Source organism: Ursus americanus, chromosome 15, assembly GCF_024610735.1.
Source record: "Ursus americanus isolate L20-20 chromosome 15, mUrsAme1.1.p, whole genome shotgun sequence".
In the NCBI taxonomy this organism is placed as follows: domain Eukaryota; kingdom Metazoa; phylum Chordata; class Mammalia; order Carnivora; family Ursidae; genus Ursus; species Ursus americanus.
The window spans coordinates 12,948,259-12,956,471 of record NC_142141.1 but is presented as its reverse complement, the minus strand read 5'-3'; the positions used below and the strand labels follow the sequence as shown (position 1 = coordinate 12,956,471).

Sequence of the window (8,213 nt, the reverse complement as noted above, 5' to 3'; positions counted from 1 at the left end):
AGATGACAGAGTTTTCTATTTGATATTCATACACTTACTCTAAAGGTAATAAAATATTGTTGGACATAATGAGGTTTCAGATCCCTCTTACCCTATAATTCAGTGATTCCATGTTTCTCAGCACTATGTACTTAGGTCTGAATTTATATGATAATTAGATTCATGTGAAGGAAGAAAAAGGGCAGGTTATTCCAAAATTCTTAACTCAAAGTTATAGATTTTTCATAATATATAAAAACATGTAAGTGCATTCTGACAAGTTAATATACGTGCCAGTCATATCATTTTTTGAGAAACTACACTAATCTGAAAAATAGTTTGAAAACAAAAAGTTGCACGTACAAGTTTATTCATAATAAAACTTTTCGTTGTTTATTTCTAATCTACAACTGTTAGCTTTGTTTTATATAACTTCATTATATACATTTATTTATAAACTACTTCCTTTCAGTAAGATGATGCATTAGGTCTATTTTGACCCCACCGTTTATTACCTTTCAGTGCTTCTTTACATTGGGGTATTCCCTCAGATTTTTGATAATTTCATTTAAAAGTTTTCATAAGAGGGGCGCCTGGGTGGCACAGCGGTTGGGCGTCTGCCTTCGGCTCAGGGCGTGATCCCGGCGTTGTGGGATCGAGCCCCACATCAGGCTCTTCCGCTGTGAGCCTGCTTCTTCCTCTCCCACTCCCCCTGCTTGTGTTCCCTCTCTCGCTGGCTGTCTCTATCTCTGTCGAATAAATAAATAAAATCTTAAAAAAAAAAAAGTTTTCATAAGAAGTACACTTGGTCCCAGAGTCAATGGAGCCAAAGAATATGGACAAGGAAATCTTCACCATGTGGGATACTGAGTCCTACCACTATCACTTGTATACCCCAGATCTTTTATGCCCACCCTGCTAGTGAGGGTCGTCAAGGGTCAGCAGGCATTTCAAAACACATTATTCCACATAAGTTCCCATATATTTTTATAGTATTAATTTCTTCATTGCTGTATCCCACAAAATGCACAAATCAATTGTGGTAATATAGAGATGCAGAATCTCTTTTTACAAAAAGGTTTTCTTATGAAGGTAGACTTAGGTACTGAAGTATAATCTTAACTTTCACCAATTACTGCCTAATCTAATTCTTGTCTTCTCAGCAGGTTTGAATGTGGAATACTTTTTTAAACTTCAATCTTAGATCATTATATCTAGAATAACATTTAAATGGAATTTGGGATTCAAACAGATGTATGGTGTTTTCATCTCAGTTGGCAAACTGCCCTCATCATCCACTTTTATCACTTTTCTCTCTTCTTCCTCCCAGAACTGAGTCTTCATTCTTCGCAATTCCATTGTATTTCATAGTCTATACTTCACAATTTAGGAATTAAAAAAAAAAGTGGCTTTACAATGATGATAGTTATTTCATACCTAGTCATGTTTCTCAACAGAACTAATATCTACTTTAGGATGGAATTTATCCTTTATGTCCCTATAAGAACAAGAACATGATTGAGCTTGCATAATATATTTAACCATGTATGAAGTGTCACCATTAGCAGGTCACTCAACAAATTATGTGCAAGTAGCCACTTGTATTCCACAAATGTCAAATGCCAGGCAAATCTCATTGGTATAAGCCACAATGTTTCAACCAAAAGAAGAGCAGAAGTTTGGATCCTATAAAACATGAACTTCATTTGGCAACAATGAGGATTTTGTGGTCATGTGAACTGTATAAAGCCCAAAGAAAAGAAATAAGTATCTTGGCTTATGAAGAAGTACAAATATTTAGTCTCCTTGTTTTGAATGGACATAGGTCTTTTCTTTCATATCTATATGGGTTTAAGACCTTGGCATTATTCCATTCTCTGTCCCTCTACCTGTCCAAACACAGGGGTATGCTGAACTAGGGGGATTCATTTAGGTCAGTATGGGAGGGGTGATGGGAACACATCTGCTGAATGGAAGTAAAACAGAAATGGGCCAGATGGCAGGAGTAATGAGGGTGAAGAGCAGAAAGGAAAATTCCCCAAAGATCTACCAATGGTATTACTACATCTGCTGAGGAAAAGTTGACTAAAAAGGGAGTCAGCATGGTTTCCACACATCTGAATGAGCTGACTCAGTCGGGGTTACTCTGCAGGGGTAGAATTAGAGTTGGTTAGGTGCAGGGAAGGAATGGAACAGAAAGAAAGAAAGGGACATTTTTGCCTGATTTTTTTTTGTAAGAACATCTCTCCATCTTTGAAAGCTACAATTATTTGCCAGCAATTAATATGCTTCTGATTCCAATCAACATAATAAAGTCTGTGAAAAGTATTTTTTAAAAAAAGGCTCAGTGCTACCATCACAACCAATGTAAGCTTTTGCCTTCATTAAAGCCTTTTACAGCAAAATTTGCTACAATTTATAAAAGAGAAAGAAAATAGCTTTTTTAGTTTCCCACAGTCTGCAAAAATGAAACAGAAACAGAGATTCTAAAGATATTAAAAGATTATTGGTTTTGCATCGTTTACTTGGTATAGAATTGACTGGAAACAAATATTTATTTTTGCATATAAAAATTAGGCCACTGAATTAAAAGGTATTAGGTATCTTTTTAATACTAAGCCATTTAGAACACATAAAAATAAAAATTTTTTATCTCTTTATCACAAGGAAATTGCTGACATTGATAATATTATTTTACAGAAGACAATAAAATAGTTTGAACATGTATTTAAAGATTTTATTTAATTATTTATTTTAGAGAGAGAGAGAGTGCACAAGCAGTTTGGGGGAGCGGAGGGAGAGGCAGAAAATCTCAAGCAGACCCCCCCCCACTGAGCACGGAGCCTGACATGGAGCTTAATCTCACATCCCTGAGTCATGACCTTAGCCTGAGTTCATGACCTGAGCCAAAATCAAGAGTTGGATGCTTAAGGGACTGAACCACCCAAGCCCCTCTGAACATGTATTTTTATATGTGTATGTATATAGGAAGGAATAGAATTGCCAGGAAAAAGGGAAGCCAATGCAATAATCTTATTGCTCACTCATCCCTAAAATTTGTATTATAAAAATTTAGAGCCTTCCAATCAGGACAGCATTGATACTTAGGAAGTATTATTTCAGTGTTCTGCCTCTTTCACCCTGAATACAGATTGTATTTTCCAAGGTTAATCTGTGATGTAATATCAAAAATTCATGTATACATTAGTCCAGTCAATATGTATTATCATAATCATAGCCATGTAGTAAATGATACATGCAATGAAAATAAAAGATTCTAAACTAGCTAAATACACATATAAAGACTTAGATTTATGAAATGGAAAACCAAAGTTCATAATAATTTGTTATAAAATATAATTGAGAGAATAAAACTATTAGTTTAAGAGCCAGTAGCAGCAATATATAAATGGAAAGAACAATCTTTAGCAAAGCAGTTTGGAAAAATAAATAGCCCATCTGCTTGGCCAGATAGACTAGGTCTAAGGCAAAGAGACAGTAATAGCTTATGTGTTCTACATAATAAAATAAGAGGAGTTTTGAGTTTCCCAAGTCAGTCCTTCAGAAAGGAGTGAGGGAGCCAGAGAAAGCAGAAAGGAGAAAGAGAAGGGGATGAGAAGACCTATTCTCTCCTTGGAATATGACTAGTGAGAAATTCCCGAAGATGGAAATGGTTAAGGGACTTTTTAAATTAGGAAATCTGTTTTTCAATTTTAAGTTATCTTCATAGTAATGCAACCCTCCCCTGACCCTACCTTATTACTCTATAAACAAGTGGTTCTCAAAGTGTTATCTTCTGACCAGCAGTCTAAGCATTATGCAGGACCTTGTTACAAAAGCAAATTCTCAGAAGCCATTCTCAGGAGACCTACTGAATCAGAAACTCTGGGGATGGGGTGCAGGGAACTGGGTTCAACAAGCTCTCCAGAGGATTATAATGTGTGCTCAAGTTTGAGAACTTCTGACCTACGCATAGCAGAGAAGTCTGCTGTTTCTTCAGTGTTGTTGTAGTGGCACTTAAGGAAATAAAGAAAGTGGGTCATAGTCCAACAGAGATGTCATGAGCAAGAAGTGAGATGCAAAGTGAAGAGAAAAGAATTCATTCACCCAGGATCAGAAAATGAACCAACAGCAATAAGGTGTTCAAGTCAATTAATACTTGTCACTCCCAAGAAATTTCAAAGATATTATGAGAGACACTGAGTTTACCAGATTCTGTGGCATAGGAATTTGAGACGTTTATAAATATTAAATGATGAAGTGACTAATCATAAGTAAATAGTATGAAGATTTGGGGGATAACATAATATCTGAGAGACACTCAGAAAATTCCCTATTTGGAGAACTATTTAGATTATTCATAAATAAAAATAATTATCACTTTCTTTCTGGTTTCATTAAAAAAACCCACCTAACCCGCTGGAAAACAATTTTGTACAGGAAGAGTTTTTGAACTTAGGCATCTTTCTGAGAGTAGAAGTAATTCACACATGGGTAGGTGGCTTCTTGTGCTTAGTTTAATACAATTTAATAGTTATAGAATTTTAGTTTTTTAAAGGAATGTATTAACAGTGATGTGTTTTAAAACAGCTTAAAATAGTTGTTACAATTTCAGGAGTGTACAAATCTCATTTGTGACTCAGGAACCTGCTGAGAGATTTGTTTCTGGGGACCATTTCTAGATTGTGCATAAAGAGGGCTGAGAAGCTATAGCTGTTCTTCCATGGGATGCTGGGGTGGAAAGCACCGATTTAGCTACACCTATTTATATGTGTCAATAGGGGTAGGAAAGGGGAAATAGAAATACATTCAAAACCAGTAGTAGGATGTATAGAAGATATGCTGTACTGTAGAGATTGGCACTTACCACACTAGTCAGAATCCATACTATCTTTTTTTCATAATTGTCCCTTAATTTTCACCTGAAGAATCAAACTATAGAAAACACAACTCAAACTAACCTCTGCTCCCCTCTCAGTCCATGATCTTCTAGAAGAGCTGGGCTCCACCACACTCTACTTCTCTTCACCTTCCCACAAACAGTCACTCCAAGGAGGCTCATGACTCTGGTCCAGACTATAATATCATTCTATTTTCCAATTATAGTATTTAGTTCAGGGATTCAGGGATAAAAATGCAATGCAATTATCCATTTATACTTCTGAGGGTCAGGCCTAGGGTTTTATTTTAACTATTGGTGGGAATAAAGTTTTTTTATGCTGAATTGGAATTGTGAGTACAATGTCAGGAGCTCATGGTATTTTGGTATTGTAAGGGGATAGTTGATCTGAGAGCTTGTAGGTTGACAAATAGGTTATGATTGCTACCAAGTCCTTGGGTACAGCCACACCTCAAGTTAGAACTCTCATAGCACATTTTATGTGAATAAAAAATTTTTTTTCTTACTGCTTAAGCCATTCCAGTTGCAACTTCCAATATTTGAAAATAAAAGAAACTGATAGGCAAGTAAGAAAAGAGCAGCACAACCACTGACAGGTTGACTAGGAAAACTTCTCATATTGGGCTCCAAGAAATGTGGGAAGAAAGCTTTTTTCACTCAAAACAGGCTGTGTGAATAGGCCACAGAGTTTGAGCACAGATTTCTGTGTTTGCTCATTAGGGATTGCTGAATACACTGCCCACATTGGTATGCCCATTGTTGGGCTAACTGGAAATATCAGTGTCCTGGCTCTGTAATACCTATAAATAAAAATCAGTAAATTATCCTAAGTTTCTTCAAGCCAGATCAGTAGTTGTTGCTTTATACTTTATTGTCAAAAACTTAAGAGCCACAGTTGTTGAAAAGGGAATCCTTGTGTTGGTAACTACTGTAAAGCTGTCTGTGTCTCCACCCATTTCTGTTGATTTTCCCGGTTTCAGTGCACAATGATGGCTGCTTTCAGCAACTACTCTACCCATTCAGAGAAACTTCTCTACTAACAAACTATAGAAACGATCCCTGAAAGTATAGTCTTTGCTTTCAGTAAGTAAATTCAGCTTTTCACCTATAGGCTTTATTTGGGATTTTTAGCTCAAATATGGGGCATGTTTAAAATATGGGGCAGTTACGGTGTTAATGACCTCCAGGAAGCAAACCTGAACGAATGATGGAAGGAAACAAGAGGATAAATGCCCCAACGTACTCACTGTTGGACTGGCACAACTCTGAAGCATGTTCTGTTCTATTCCCAGAGGTCACAGGTTTTGCTGGCTTTCGCCCCAGTTGTCAACAACATAATAATCAGTTCCTTAATTCATCCTTTTTTGGCTGCTTTCCCTTCTATATCTCACTTTACTACTTCGCTACCACTGCTCCTGGGATCACCTCAGAAATGAAATTCTTACTCTCAAATCCTTGCCTCTGGATCTGGTTCTGTTACAAACGTGGGCAACTAAAATAAACGACTATATATGAAATCAGAAAATGTAACAGGAAGTACATTAGGAGACACAACAACAAAGTTTAAGGTAAGAAGAACCTGAGAAAACATAATATAAGGTGGAAAGTTCAGAGCTGGTCCACACACAGGCAAGGTATGTCTTTTAAATGAAAATAACTACTTAGAAGAGCTTCAGTCAACAGGCACCCAAATATATAGCCACCCACATTTTAATAAACAAATTATTTTCCAATCCTGAGGGTCAGTATGATTGCATTTTTCTCCCTACCCAACAAAGCTTATTTGGATATTCTGCAACTTAGTCTCTGTAGATAATGAGCAGATACTCAAAGAAATTGACAGGTAGCCTTGTATCTTTGCAAAACCATACAATAATATTTTCTATAGTGGAACAATGTACTTTTTCCAGTAGACAATAGCAAAAGAGTTACAATAAACAGGCAAACTTTGCTATCAGAAATCTGGAAATAAACTGTCAAGAAACATCACCGGACTCCAGACTCCAGAGAATGTTTAATAGTTTGTGAACCATAACTTGTTTCCAGTAACTAGTTCTGTTGGTAATTATCTGCTATAGGACCAAAGAGAACAGGGCCTGCTGAATTCCCAATCGTGAGGAAGTTATAAAGAAAATCCCAGAGGAGTAAAAAAGCCTACAAATATCTATGCTTGAAATAAACAGAGATTTGAATACTTGTTCTCAGGAACAGTAGGTTAAATATTAGATGAGGAACATTGACCATGGAATAATAATAGAGCTAGCAACAGGCAGAAAAAAAATGCCATTAGACATAAACATATTGCCCATAGGAAAAGATCATCTTTATTGGGCAGCTGGACATTAACTAGTACAGTGCTTTCCGACCCTACCCCCAACACTTTAATATTTTACTTTAATTTCAAAATAAGGACAAATACTACATCTTAAGCCCACTGGAAAAAAATAAACATAGTAATAAAATCTAATTTCAGTAGCCAGTGACCATTATACTTTCCACTTTGTAACCCCATTATAACCATTTTTTTTCTCTCTACTCTCTCTTCAAGTTGGCACATTGAATTGAAATTCAATGAAAATCTCATTAAAAATATTTTTGGAGGCAATCCAGATAGCAAGAAGGAGAGAATGACCTGTGGGTGGTCTAGAATGCACTGTCTGTGGTGCTGATGAGGATTCACTCTTTCTGAGCACAGCTGCTCCTGATCTGTAGTTTATGTACATCATTATTCCTGGGACTTGGATGACACATCTGTCTCCTAAAAGAAAAGGGAAAATCTTAAGCTCCCAAAGTCTACAGGACCATTTCTTGCAGTGATCAGCAATAAATGCCTGACTTGCCACAGTAATTGGCCCCAGCCCTGGGATGATCCAGGGCAAGGTTCCAAGTTGAAACCCTGTCTCCTTACAGTGACTACATTGAAAACACAAGTATATGTCTAATAGGTTGGTTGGATCAGCCTGATTCCATAGCATGCAATAGTGTACACATGATAAAAAAGATGAAAGAACTTCAATTCAAAGTTAGAACACACACACACACACACACACACACACACACACACACACACCTGGAATATTTTAATCCAAAGCTAAATCCTTTTAGAGGAAGGAGAAGAGATTGTATTGAAGTGCAGAAAAAACAATTTTGAGTTTGTTTAAAAGAAATTATGGGACAATCACAAGGTGTTATAAGTTAGCTCTCTTTAATGGACATGAGACATAAGGTAAAGGTGGTCTAATGAAATTCTTTATAATTGAATTTATACTCTTTAAGATTGACAATTTATACTCAGGGAGTGTGCTTGATCTTTTATTTAAAAATGATCAGAAAT

At 36.4% G+C, this 8,213-nt stretch overlaps 1 pseudogene; it reads right to left on the bottom strand.

Moving 5' to 3' along the window:
• Positions 1-5,871: 5,871 nt before the first annotated feature.
• LOC148108844 (small nucleolar RNA U3) lies at positions 5,872-5,954 on the bottom strand (annotated as a pseudogene).
• Between the last annotated feature and the right edge of the window lie 2,259 nt (positions 5,955-8,213).